We start from the raw sequence: 14,279 nt of genomic DNA on the forward strand, positions 1-14,279 counted from the left end.
TACATTATTACAAGGATGAAATGTAGACTTTGTCTAACTATAAAGAATCCAATGGTATGTAGTTACAGTAAACATTCATAAAAATGCAAGGTGATTTGATATCATCCAACTCAAATGCTGCGTTTCCATTTGTAAATTCTTCCATTATTACCCGTTTAGACAAAATGGATCTGTAGCACTTGCGCAGTAACCTGCATGTCTGTAATAAGCCGCTTGCTGGGCTAGAAAGAGAAGGGAAGCCTCTGCTAACCAAAGATAACGATTTAGCTAGGTCAATAAAAGCGTTGTACAGTCATTTAGCTAGCTATTTTAATATATGATTAAATAAACGACAAAGATAGTGTCATAATGTTGTTGCTGTTGGTAATCTTAGCTTGCAATGCTATCGTTAGCTTTTCTTGACTACTATTTCCAAAGCTGCAAAATAAGAAGTTATCAATCCAACATTAATCCTCTACAATATATATTTGTCTCACAATATATAACGCAGCTGATGACGAAGATGCTGCTTTTTGGCAACACCTTCTGTTCTGTCCAAAGAATACCCCTCGCAAGTCTGTTTCTGTCTTCAATCTGCACACGGTGAGTTGATGAAATTCCTCTCGGACGCCCAAAAACATTCTGCACAATGTGCATCTGTTGTCTTTTATGTGAAGTAAGTTTCTACATCCCCCCTCTTAATTTGTTGCGTCTAGTTGGATTGGTCTACGAGGGAAATAGAGTTGGGTCTTGAGTATGCAGCCCGTTATGAACATTGGGGGCCATAGCTTGACATTTGAAGACGGACAATGGATTGCAGGTAATTGATCATCAATTAAATGTAGTAGAACACTGCACTGTCTGCACTGCTACTGTAAGAAGTCTGATCTATCTGATCACCACTGATATTTGCATTTTATTTGTTTTCTTTTTCATTTGCTGTTTGGTTTCTCGCCCCTACAGTCTGAAGGGAATGTATCTGGGAAGGAGGTGCAGAGACTGAAAAATAGGAACCTACAGCTTGAAAAGGAGAACAACCTACTCAGGCTGAAGATTGACCTCCTATTCGACAGGGTAGGTTCTAATCAGCTTGAAGCATCCCATTGAATACAATCGCATAGATAGATATACAGTATAAGCCATACAATTAACCTTGAATAAGGGATTCCCTTTATAGGCCATTATTAATAATTTATCGGAGCAAGTAACTGATTCCCTTTTTCTTAAGTTGTCAGAAACCACTGCAGAGTCTCACCTGATGGAGAAGGAGCTGGAAAAGATGAAGATTCACAGTTGAAGGAAGAAGTGATGATTAGAAAATTGCAGACAGGTTCCCAGTGATACCTGAAAATGAAGAAGGGAATAGATAAATGATGGTGAGTGTTTGTGACTAATTAATTGTATTTGATTTATTCTACTTTTATTTAACTAGGCAAGTCAGTTAAGAACAAATTCTTATTTATAATGAAGGCCTAACCCGGATGACGTTGGGCCAATTGTGCGGCGCCCTATGGGACTCCCAATCACGTCCGGTTGTGATACAGCCTGGAATCGAACCAGGGTCTGTAGTGACGCCTCTAGCACTGAGAGGCAGTGCCTGACACAGAACCCAAACTGGCTGCGCGCGTGCGCCATCGTGCATACATTTATTTTGTTCCCCTACACCAAACGCGATCACGACACGCAGGTTAAAATATCAAACAAACTCTGAACCAATTACATTAATTTGGGAACAGGTCGAAAAGCATTAAACATTTATGGCAATTTAGCTAGTTTGCTAATTTGGCCTATTTAGCTAGCTTGCTGTTGCTAGCTAATTTGTCCTGGGATGTAAGCATTGAGTTGTTATTTTACCTGAAATGCACAAGGTCCTCTACTCCGACAATTAATCCACACATAAAACGGTCAACCGAATCGTTTCTAGTCATCTCTCATCCTTCCAGGCTTTTTCATCTTTCAATTTATATGGTGATTGGCATCTAAACTTTCATAGTATTACTACACTGACCGGCAACACAGTTCGTCTTTCAATCACCCACGTGGGTATAACCAATGAGGAGATGGCGCGTGGGTAGCTGCTTCTATAAACCAATGAGGAGATTGTCAGGACCCGGTGCGAGAAACAGTCACTAATAATTGGCAGAACCCAGAAGATGAGGCAGACACAGCAGTACTAGAGATGGTGGTTTAATAAAAAAATAGATATCTTCCAAAATACAAAAGAAAATCCACAAAGTGGTAAAAACAGCAAGGGAAAAAACAAACCTCAAAAGATCAATCCAAAAATACACGAGAACAAAACCAGAGAACCTCTGGAAAATTCGACAAGAGAAAAATGTTCACAAAGGCTGGGGCTGGGTGCTAACATACAAACACTGAGCAAGGAACTGAGGAACACACAGGGTTAAATACTAACAAGGGAATGACTTACAGGTGCAAACAATAATTAGGGCAAGAAAAAACAAAAGGTACAAAAAAGGTGCAAGGGGGACATCTAGTGAACAAAACCTGAACAGTCCTGGCCAAAACCTGACAGAATCCCCCCCCTAGGAACGGCTCCTGACGTTCCTACCAGCCTTCTCAGGGTGGAGGACCCTGAACTGACGAATGAGGTCAGGGTCCAGTATGTCCTTGGCAGGAACCCAGGAGCGCTCCTCGGGACCGTAGCCTTCCCAGTCCACCAGATACTGCCAGGACCGCTGCACCCGGCGGGAATCCAGTATCCGATGGACGGTATAAGCCGACTGGCCTCCGATGATACGGGGCGGAGGGGGAGGTCTGCCTGCCGGGATAAGGGGAGAAAAAACAACAGGTTTTAATAAAGAAATGTGAAACGTGGGATTAATTTTAAGGGATCTGGGTAAGTGCAGGCGAAAAGTAACGGGGTTCACTTTTCCGGCAACCTTAAAGGGACCGATGAATTTCTGGGACAGTTTGCGAGACTCCACCCGTAGCGGTAAATTCTTGGTTGAGAGCCATACTCTCTGGCCGAGGCGCAGGGTAGGCCCGGGACGGCGACGTCTGTTGGCTTGTTGTTGGTACCTCTGTGAGGAACGCAGAAGATTAAGACGGGCCTTCTTCCACGTAAGCCGACAGCGTCTGATGAACCTCGAGGCTGAAGGCACACTGACTTCTGCCTCCTGGTTCGGGAACAATGGAGGAGCATAGCCAAACTGACACTCGTGCGGGGACATACCAGTGGAGGAGGAGCACAAGGTGTTGTGCGCGTACTCGGCCCAAACCATGAAGGACGACCATGTGGACGGGTTGTTGGAGACCATACATCTGAGGGTGGTTTCCAGCTCTTGATTCATCCTCTCGGTTTGGCCATTGGACTCCGGATGGTACCCTGAAGATAGACTGGCAGTGGCCCCTATGAGTTGGCAGAAGGCCTTCCAAAACCTTGAGGCGAACTGGGGACCTCTGTCGGAAACCATATCTTGCGGAATGCCGAAGACTCGGAACACATGGTTAATCACCAACTCAGCCGTTTCCTTGGCAGAAGGTAACTTAGTCAAGGGAACGAACCTGGCCGCCTTAGAAAACCTGTCGATGATGACTAGGATAGTTGTATTACCATGGGACGGAGGAAGGCCAGTAATAAAGTCCAATGAGATATGGGACCAGGGTCGGTGGGGAATAGATAGAGGGTGAAGGAGTCCTTGAGGGCGGAGGTGAGAAGATTTGCCCTGGCAGCACACGGAACAGGCCTTGACGAAAGTGGCAACGTCTTCTTTTATGGTGGGCCACCAGAACTTACGCTGGATGAACTCCAAGGTGCGACCTACGCCCGGGTGACAGGTGAGGCGAGAGGAGTGCCCCCACAGAAGGACTTGGGACCTTGCTGCCTTGGGAACAAACAACCGATTGGCAGGACCTCCTCCAGGGCCCGGTTCGATGGCTTGGGCTTGTTTCACGGTATCCTCCACTTGCCACGAGATCGGAGCCACGATCTTAGCGGCCGGAAGGACAGTCATGTCAGTATCTTCTCGAATGGCAGGAGAGTAGATTCGTGACAAGGCGTCCGGTTTGAGATTCTTCGACCCGGGTCTATAGGTGAGGATAAACTGAAATCGGCTGAAGAAAAGAGACCATCGAGCTTGTCTGGAGTTCAACCGCTTCGCCTGCTGGATATACTCCAGATTTTTGTGGTCCGTAAGCACTTGTAACGGTTGAGAAGCCCCCTCGAGCCAGTATCTCCATTCCTTCAATGCCATCTTAACCGCTAGGAGTTCACGATCCCCCACATCGTAATTCCTCTCGGCCGGGGTAAGCCGGTGAGAGAAGAAGGCGCAAGGATGAAGCTTCTTGTCTTCACCCCTCTGAGACAGGACAGCTCCAACCCCAACCTCTGATGCGTCTACCTCCACCACAAAAGGTTCATCCGCCGTTGGTAGTGTCAGAATGGGAGCAGAGAGGATGCGCTGCTTGAGTCCTTGGAAGGCCGTCTCAGCTTCTCTTCCCCACAGAAACCTTGTGTTGCCACCCTTGGTTACAGCTGAGAGAGGGGCTGCTACCGAGCTGAAGTTCTTGATGAACTTGCGGTAAAAGTTAGTGAAGCCCAGGAAACGCTGAACTTCCTTAACGGACTTGGGGGTGGGCCAATCCGCTACCGCCCCTACCTTCGTGGGGTCCATCTGGACTCGACCGGGTTCCACTACAAATCCCAGGAATTGTACTCGGGAGGAATGGAATTCACATTTTTCCGGCTTAACGTACAAATGGCTGTCAAGGAGGCGTTTGAGTACTTGTCTGACATGCTTAGTGTGTTCTTGAAGGGAGCTCGAAAAGATGAGGATGTCATCCAAGTAAACAAACACGAAGATGTTAAGCATATCCCTAAGCACATCGTTTATGAGCGCTTGGAACACAGCTGGAGCTTTGGTCAGGCCGAAGGGCATCACCAAGTATTCGTAGTGACCAGTAGGCGTGTTGAAAGCGGTCTTCCACTCGTCACCGGGTTTGATCCGCACAAGATGGTATGCGTTCCGCAGGTCAAGCTTAGTGAAGACCACTGCTTCCTGGAGCAGCTCAAAGGCTGTGGCCATAAGGGGTAGCGGGTAGCGGTTACGGACGGTTATGGCATTAAGTCCCCGGTAGTCGATGCAAGGACGTAATCCCCCGTCTTTTTTGGCCACAAAGAAAAACCCTGCTCCCGCCGGCGAGGTGGATGGACGCATGAGGCCTGCTGCCAGAGAGTCCTTGATGTAGGTATCCATAGCAGCTCGTTCGGGAGGAGATAGGGAAAAGATCCGACCCCTGGGGGGGCATGTGCCCGGAAACAGGTCGATGGGGCAATCGTAAGGTCTATGGGGTGGTAGTTTGGTGGCCCTCTGTTTGCTAAATACCGGTTTGAGGTCATGGTAACACTCGGGAACTCGGGACAGGTCGATGGATTCTAGAGACTCGGGAGGGGAACTCGGGGAACTTGGGAAGATACAAGTGGCTTGGCACGTAGGACCCCACTGCTTGATAGTGCCCACAGACCAGTCGATGTGAGGGTTATGGCTGTGAAGCCAGGGGTATCCAAGGACGAGAGGGAACTCGGAACACGAGGTCAGATGAAAGTTCATCACTTCCTGGTGTTGGGAAACTGAAAGTCGCAAGGGGGTAGTGACACGAGTGTCAAGTCCAGATCCCAAAGGGCTTCCATCCAACGTAGTAACCCTTATGGGATCACTTAGAGGTTCAGAGGGAACGCCATTTTCCTTCGCCCAGACACCATCCATGAAGTTACCTGCGGCTCCAGAGTCTACCAAGGCTTGAAGGGGAAGCTCGTGGTTGTCCCAGGAAAGGGTAACTGGAATGAGCAGGCGGGAGTTGGATGGATGGGAGGAGGTTATGTTTCCCGTTACAGTCCTCCCAGGCCTGCACGGGAGAGTGCGTTTTCCCTGGAGCCCGGGACACGTGGAGAGGAAATGGCCCGGTTTGCCGCAATATAGACAGCATCGCTCCCTCATCCGGCGGTCTCTCTCAGCCTGGGAGATGCGTCCAACCTGCATGGGTTCCGGTGGAGTCAGCGAGGATAAAGGTGGAGACTCGGAGCTGGGACCGATAGGAGCTAGGGTGAGAGATCTACGGTTGAGCTCTCTCTCTCTCAGACGCAGGTCTATGCGTGAAGCCAACTTGATCAGGGACTCGAGGTTGTCTGGTGGTTCCCGAGTGGCCAGTTCATCTTGGATGGTGTCGGAAAGACCCTTCAAAAAGCACACTGTGAGCGCCTCGTCGTTCCAGCCACTCGCTGCTGCCACCGTGTGGAACTGGATGGCATAGTCCGTCACGCTGCGCCGACCTTGGCGGAGAGTCAGGAGCTGTTTGGCTGAGTCAGGACCGCTGGTAGGACCTTGAAACACTCGCTTGAATTCTTCAGCAAAGGTAGAGTAGCTGGCACAGCAGGGACTTTGGGCATCCCACACAGCAGTAGCCCAGGCTAGGGCTTTTTCCGACAGCAGGGTGATGATATATGCTATCTTGGACCGGTCGGTGGGAAACGACGATGGTTGCAGCTCGAAGGAGAGAGAACATTGGGTGAAAAACCCCTTACAAACCCTCGGATCACCTGAGAACCGTTGGGGAGGCGGCAGACGAGGTTCAGCCAGGGGGTTAACTGCCACGGGCACTTGAATCTGATGAACTGGAGCAGAAGCGGTTGCAGGAGAAAGTTGATCAGAAATCTGCTTTATGGAAGTCATCATCTCCGACAGAAGTTGAGAATGTCCAGCCAGTAAGGCCTCTTGCTGAACCAGAGCAGCTTCGTGACGTTGGACAGTCCCCTCGTGGTGGGACAGCATGGGGAAAAAGTCCTGGGTACTGGCTGCCTCTGGGTTCATATTAATGGCTCAGTGTTTCTGTCAGGACCCGGTGCGAGAAACAGTCACTAATAATTGGCAGAACCCAGAAGATGAGGCAGACACAGCAGTACTAGAGATGGTGGTTTAATAAAAAAATAGATATCTTCCAAAATACAAAAGAAAATCCACAAAGTGGTAAAAACAGCAAGGGAAAAAACAAACCTCAAAAGATCAATCCAAAAATACACGAGAACAAAACCAGAGAACCTCTGGAAAATTCGACAAGAGAAAAATGTTCACAAAGGCTGGGGCTGGGTGCTAACATACAAACACTGAGCAAGGAACTGAGGAACACACAGGGTTAAATACTAACAAGGGAATGACTTACAGGTGCAAACAATAATTAGGGCAAGAAAAAACAAAAGGTACAAAAAAGGTGCAAGGGGGACATCTAGTGAACAAAACCTGAACAGTCCTGGCCAAAACCTGACAGAGATGGGAGAGGCAGGACTTGCAGCGCGATCTGCGTCAGAAATAGAAAGGACTTTTATTTTAGCCCTTGGCAACGCAGACGCTCGTTGACGCACGCGAGCAGTGTGGGTGCAATAATTGAATAACATAGATTTCTAAGTTAATTTCGCAACGTGCGTGAGCGGTGTGGTCAGCCTATTAGACCGCCACCCGGGAGCCCATGTACTGTATGTACTGTATAAATATATATTTATAATTTCTACGGATTTAAAATCATTGAAGTTATGATAGTTTAAATGTGTCCTGTCCTTTTATAAAAATGCATTTCTTTGATTCATTAACTTTTATAAGCCACTGATGACCTATTTTCGAATACTATGATTTCTGGTTTTGGCAGCTGAGTGTATTTTAATATTTGTTTTCAGATGTTTTCTACTTTATTAAAAGGTTTTAGATACATTTCAAAAAGCTATGTTTTGTTTGTTTGCATACATGTCTGTATAAGTATGCAAGTGCCCATACTAATGCCACCGTCTGATGTGGTATTTTCAAGAGGTAGTGGCTGGGATTGGTGATTTATAGTGGCTGGTATTGGTGATTTATAGTGGCTGGTATTGGTGATTTATAGTGGCCGGTATTGGTGATTATATTGGCCGGGATTGGTGATTATAGTGGCTGGGATTGGTGATTTATAGTGGCCGGTATTGGTGATTTATAGTGGCCGGTATTGGTGATCATAGTGGCCGGGATTAGTGATTATAGTGGCCGGTATTGATACAAGTATTGTTTTGAAAACTTTTGGCACCAGAATGGACAACACTTTCAGAATTTTCTGATTAATTCAGCGTAACAGCATGTCCTTAGAATTGTCGGAAACCTAGGAGTGACAGGGACTATATTCTGGATTGTGGAGGTTACACATCCAACATGTCTTCAGGACTATATCTTGGGTTATTACTGCCTCTTTCTCTATTCCCTGTGGTTTTGTGTCACAGGTGAGATGATTGTTGTTATTACAATGTAATTGCTAGATGATTATTGTTACACCAGATGCTGAATGTGACTGCAAGCTGTACTGCACAGACAAACGTCATTAGAGGTATTTAATTCTATGGCTCAATAGCTTTCACAAACTGGCCAAGTCCGTGTAAACAAATTCAGTAAAGACAATCATAATCCAAAGGCTCAGTCAGTCGTACATTGAGTAAGCGTTGCAGGTCAGGCTACATCGGTGTATGGGAAAACACATAGACCTTTTGACCGAGTATGGTAATGAATTGACCAAGAGTGATGTTTGAATTATTAGTCATTGTACCAGTACAGTGTGAGCCACAGAACCTTTCTTCCAAAATATATCATTGATCGGTTTGTGAGGGTTTGAGAAATGGGTCTTCTTGGCCCACTTACATACCCACTCCTTCCTCCTAGAGAGGACCATCCTCTTGAGGGACAATGGGAGTCAGTACAACCAAGAGGATGAGGGCTGGACCCCTGATGGTGGCTGGGGCTGGATGGAAGCTGGGGCTGGATGGTGGCTGGGGCTACTCATCTGTTTCGTCGTCACTGGGTTCTCCTACGCCTTCCCCAAAGCTGTCAGTGTCTCCTTCAAAAAGCTGATGAGGGACTTTGAAGTGTGCCACAGCGACACGGCCTGAATCTCCTCCATCATGCTGCCCATGCTCTATGAATCAGGTCAGAGGTCAATCATAGAGATGATACAGGGGCCTCTGAGAGCTTGAATCGTATACGAAACAAAGCTGTCAGATGTAAAAATAAAAGAATACGTCGTTCAATGGGAAAAACAAAACAGAAAAGTGTCTGGGAAATGTATTTGTTGTCTGGAGATGCAAGTCTCTTGTAGTTCTGCATAATTTCATTAACAAATACACATGGCCTGTTTGTCTGTGAACGCCTTCTGCCCAGGCCCAGTGTCCAGTATCATGGTCAACAGGTTTGACAGCAGGTCGGTGATGCAGGTCGGAGGTTTGCTGGCATCAGCAGGCATGGTGGGCGCTTCCTTCACCACCGCCATTAAACAGCTTTACCTTACAGGTACTTGCAACATGTCACAACTCACACCACTAATCCCTCTCTCTATCCAGCTCTAACGTGTAGCTTCCCATAGTCTGTATACAATGATTTCGGCCCGGGCCCCCAATGACTAATGCTCCGTGTTCCTCTCTGTCTTGTCCCCCCTGGGTCAGGTTCTGCTGGACCACTATGGCTAGAGGGAAGGCTTTCTCATCATGGTGGACTGCTGCTCACCTGTGGGGCTTTCATGAGACCTCTGGAGAGGAGAAGGAGAAAGGAGGAGGAAACGGGAGAAGGGAACGAACCAGGGCTGAAAGAGATGTTTCCTTCAAAAGTAGGAAAGGAGAAGAATGGAATAGAAAATCAGCTTTTGGACTTAAGGGGGGTGCCTGAACAGGGGGCTGTTGATCTTCACTGAGTGGACAAAACATTTGGAACACCTTCCTAATATTGAGTTGCACCCCTTTTTCAGTCGGAATAGCCTCAATTCATCGGGGCATGGACTCTACAAGGTGTCGAAAGCGTTCCACAGGGATGCTGGCCTATGTTGACTCCAATGCTTCTCACAGTTGTGTCAAGTTGGCTGGATGTCGTTTGGGTGGTCGACCATTCTTGATACACATGGGAAACTGTTGACCGTGAAAACCACAGCAGCGTTGCAGTTCTTGACGCACTCAAAACGGTGCGCCTGGCACCTACTAACATACCACGTTCAAAGGCACTTAAATCTGTTGTTTTGCCCATTCACCCTCTGAATGGCACACATACACAATACATGTCTCATTTGTCTCAAGGCTTGAAAATAATTATTTAACCTGACTCCTCCCCTTCATCTACACTGATTGAAGTGGATTTAACAAGTGACATCAATAAGGGATCATAGCTTTCACCTTGATTCACCTGGTCAGTCAATGTTATGGTGATTATAGGGGGACTTTACAATGATGGTGAAAACTTGGAGAAAAGTTTGGGTTATGTGAGTTAAAATCTACCGGAAAGTCACAGAGGGTGCATGGAGGGACATGTCCAAATGCTGAATTTAGGCACTTTAGTAAGTCTTTATTAATATAAAAAAAATCGGATTAATTGAATTCTCAATGTGGTCTATATTAAAGGGCACTTCATTAAATATAACAGGCTTTTAAAAATTGTATATTGGTGCACAATTTCTACTTAAAATATCAAAGGCACTCAATTCGTGGAACAACCCAGTAATTCGTGGAACAACCCAGTAATTCGTGGAACAACCCAGTAATTCGTGGAACAACCCAGTAATTCGTGGAACAACCCAGTAATTCGTGGAACAACCCAGTAATTCGTGGAACAACCCAGTAATTCATGGAACAACCCAGTAATTCGTGGAACAACCCAGTAATTCGTGGAACAACCCAGTAATTCGTGGAACAACCCAGTAATTCGTGGAACAACCCAGTAATTGTTATGGCTCTAAAATAACTAAATACGTATTCTGCTCTGAATGGTTTTTCATTAAGCATTAATATTCTACATACATTCTTTCAAACCATTATATATTTTAATATTCAGTATTAATCAGTTAATAGTGGAGGAGACCAATTAAACATGTCAACATTCTGTATTTATGCTTTCGTGTTTGTCCATGTACCTAATCTTGGTTAACCTCAATTTTATTTGCGTAGTCTGTCCAAGAGAGATTATTCTACCTGGCTTACAACTGGCTAGTTTCAAGTGTTAATGTCACATGCACAAGTACAGTGAAATGCCTTTCTTGCAGCTCGAAGCCCAACAATGCAGTAATAAATATCAATGCAGCACTAAAAATAACAAGGTAGGAAAAAACACACACAATAAATAGAAATAAGAAGATGAGAAAGTAAGAAGCTATATACAGGGTCAGTAGCGAAATACAGGGTCAGTTCCAAGGTCAGTAGCGAAATACAGGGTCAGTTCCAGGGTCAGTAGCGAAATACAGGGTCAGTTCCAGGGTCAGTAGCTATATACAGGGTCAGTTCCAAGGTCAGTAGCTATATACAGGGTCAGTTCCAGGGTCAGTAGCGAAATACAGGGTCAGTTCCAAGGTCAGTAGCTATATACAGGGTCAGTTCCAAGGTCAGTAGCTATATACAGGGTCAGTTCCAAGGTCAGTAGCTATATACAGGGTCAGTTCCAGGTTCAGTTCCAATACCATATTTACAATATGCAGGGTTACTGGAGTGATAGAGGTACAGTGCCTTTAGAAAGTTTTCATACCCCTTGATTTATTCAACATCTTGTTGTGTTACAGCCTGAATTCACAATACCCCATAATGACAAAGTGAGAAAAAAATTTTGGAAATGCTTGCCAATTTCTTGAAAATGAAACACAGAAATATCTAATTTACATAAGTATTCACTCCCCCGAATCAATACATGTTAGAATCACCTTGGCAGCCATTACAGCTTTGAGTATTTCTGGGTAAATCGCTCAGTTTTGCACATCTGGATTGTACAATTTGCACATTATTCTTTTTTTTATTTTTTTATTCTTCTAGTTCTGTGAAGTTGGTTGTTGATCATTGTTAGACAGTCATTTTCAAGTCTTGCCATAGATTTCAAAGCCGATTTAAGTCAAAACTGTAACTCGGACACTCAGGAACTGTCACGTTCCTGACCTGTTTTCTGTTGTTTTTGTATGTGTTAGTCGGTCAGGGCGTGAGTGTGGGTGGGCATTCTATGTTATGTGTTTCTATGTTGGTTAATGGGTACCTAATATGGTTCTCAATTAGAGGCAGGTGGTTTTCATCTCCTCTGATTGAGAACCATATTAAGGTAGATGTTGTCACATTGTTTGTTGTGGGTGGTTGTCTTCCGTGTCTGTTTGCACCACACGGGACTGTTTCGTTTGTTCGGTTTTTGTGTAGTCTATTTTCCTGTTCGTGCGTTCTTCGTGTTATGTAAGTTCGTTTGTTCAGGTCTGTTGTCTACATCGTTTATTTGTTTTTGTAGTATATTATTCAAGTGTTATTTCGTGTTTCGTCATTTTCATTTGAATAAATATTATGTCTACCTTCAACGCTGCATTTTGGTCATCTGATCCTTCTCTCCTCTCCTCGTCCGAGGAGGAGGATGACGACAGCCGTTAGAGGAACATTCAATGATATCTTGGTAAACAACTGCAGTGTATAATTTGGCCTTGTGTTTTAGGTTATTTTCCTGCTGAAAGGTGAATTTGTCTCCAGTGGCAGTTGGAAAGCAGACAGAACCAGGTTTCCCTCTTAAGATTGTGCCTGTGCTTATCTCTAGTCCGTTTATTTTTTATCAAAAAAACTCCCTAGTTCTTGCCAATCTGTGCGCGGGGGCCGCGAACTTCCTACAGTACTGGTGCGCAGAAGAAATGCTATGCCACGCATAGACGCAAGAGATTGAACATTAGTTTGCACTATATAGATAAACGTTTATTCTGTGATCGAATCAATATTATATCAGCCCCTTTTCAATGCAACAAACCAAAACGCATAACTTTGTAAGATTGAGTCAGATTTTGTTGTAGGAATAGCCAGAGCGCAAAAGAGTAGAATTCTGTTGGCGGGGGTAGTTTACGAGCGGTGAGCCACATTTGTTGATATTCTTCGCTAGTTAGCGAGTTATTAGCCCAGTTATACATAAGTATAGGTCAGTAAAGGGGAGTTACAGCTTCCTACAAGAGCACAAAACGTGTAGGCTAGATTTCAACTCTTTGAAAAGCCAGTCTTAAGGTAAAAAGCTTGTCACTGAGTTCCCTGAATTCCTATCGGACCTTGTAGTCATAGCAGATAATATTAACAATTTTGGTGACTTTAATATTCACATGGAAAAGTCCACAGACCCACTCCAAAAGGCTTTCGGAGCCATCATCGACTCAGTGGGTTTTGTCCAACATGTCTCTGGACCTACTTACTGCCACTGTCATACTCTGGACCTAGTTTTGTCCCATGGAATAAATGTTGTGGATCTTTAATGTTTTTCCTCATAATCCTGGACTATCGGACTACCATTTTATTACGTTTGCAATCGCAACAAGTAATCTGCTCAGACCCCAACCAAGGAGCATCAAAAGTCGTGCTATAAATTCTCAGACAACCCAAAGATTCCTTGATGCCCTTCCAGACTCCCTCTGGCTACCTAAGGACGTCAGAGGACCAAAATCAGTTAACCACCTAACTGAGGAACTCAATTTAACCTTACGCAATACCCTAGATGCAGTTGCACCCCTAAAAACTAAAAACATTTGTCATAAGAAACTAGCTCCCTGGTTGTTATGGGATTTTTATGGATAAATGACTAAAATATGTATACATTTGACTTAGATGTTACTGTATGAATGAAACTTATTATAATCATAATGCTGAATGTAATATGTTCCTTGTTAGAAAGAATGGGTTTATCTTCAGACAGGCTTGAATGATGTGTCTACCCAGGGAGGGGAAAGACCTTGGGTTGGTTGCAGATAGTTTAACAGGTGGCAGACAGTAATGAGAACGCTAACTATACTGCCATTGTATCCGAGAGGAGGATGGACATTAAAAACTATGACATCATCTTTATTATATAACCTGATGTAAATTATACCATGATCAGTACTCTCGAGAATAAACGCGATTGATTGATTTTAAGACTGGTTTCTGTCCATTTAATGCTGATAAGTATCTTACAAATTCTTATGTATGGGCAGAGTGTTTTAATTGAATTGGTTGATAAACATATAGGAATTAAATTCCTTTAACACTGGTATACAGAAAATACCCGAGCTCTGAAGCAAGCTTCCAGAAAATTGGAACGGAAATGGCGCCGCACCAAACTGGAAGTCTTCCGACTAGCTTGGAAAGACAATACCATGCAGTATCGAAGAGCTCTCACTGCTGCTCGATCATCCTATTTTTCCAACTTAATTGAGGAAAATAAGAACAATCCGAAATGTATTTTTGATACTGTCGCAAAGCTAACTAAAAAGCAGCATTCCCCAAGAGAGGATGGCTTTCACTTCAGCAGTAATAAATTCATGAACTTCTT

General features: G+C 44.8%; 1 long non-coding RNA gene across 3 annotated transcripts; it reads left to right on the forward strand.

Moving 5' to 3' along the window:
- Positions 1-182: 182 nt before the first annotated feature.
- On the forward strand, positions 183-13,882 carry LOC139571288 (uncharacterized). Of its 3 annotated transcripts, none has more exons than XR_011674267.1 (7): positions 183-582; positions 696-799; positions 943-1,053; positions 1,208-1,355; positions 8,670-8,933; positions 9,165-9,293; positions 9,446-13,882. It is a non-coding gene; the product is annotated as an uncharacterized lncRNA (long non-coding RNA). The 3 variants fall into 3 exon arrangements; XR_011674269.1 differs by having other exon boundaries at positions 950-1,053; XR_011674268.1 differs by lacking the exon at positions 8,670-8,933 and having other exon boundaries at positions 187-582.
- Positions 13,883-14,279: the final 397 nt, after the last annotated feature.

This window comes from Salvelinus alpinus, chromosome 3, assembly GCF_045679555.1.
Source record: "Salvelinus alpinus chromosome 3, SLU_Salpinus.1, whole genome shotgun sequence".
NCBI lineage: Eukaryota > Metazoa > Chordata > Actinopteri > Salmoniformes > Salmonidae > Salvelinus > Salvelinus alpinus.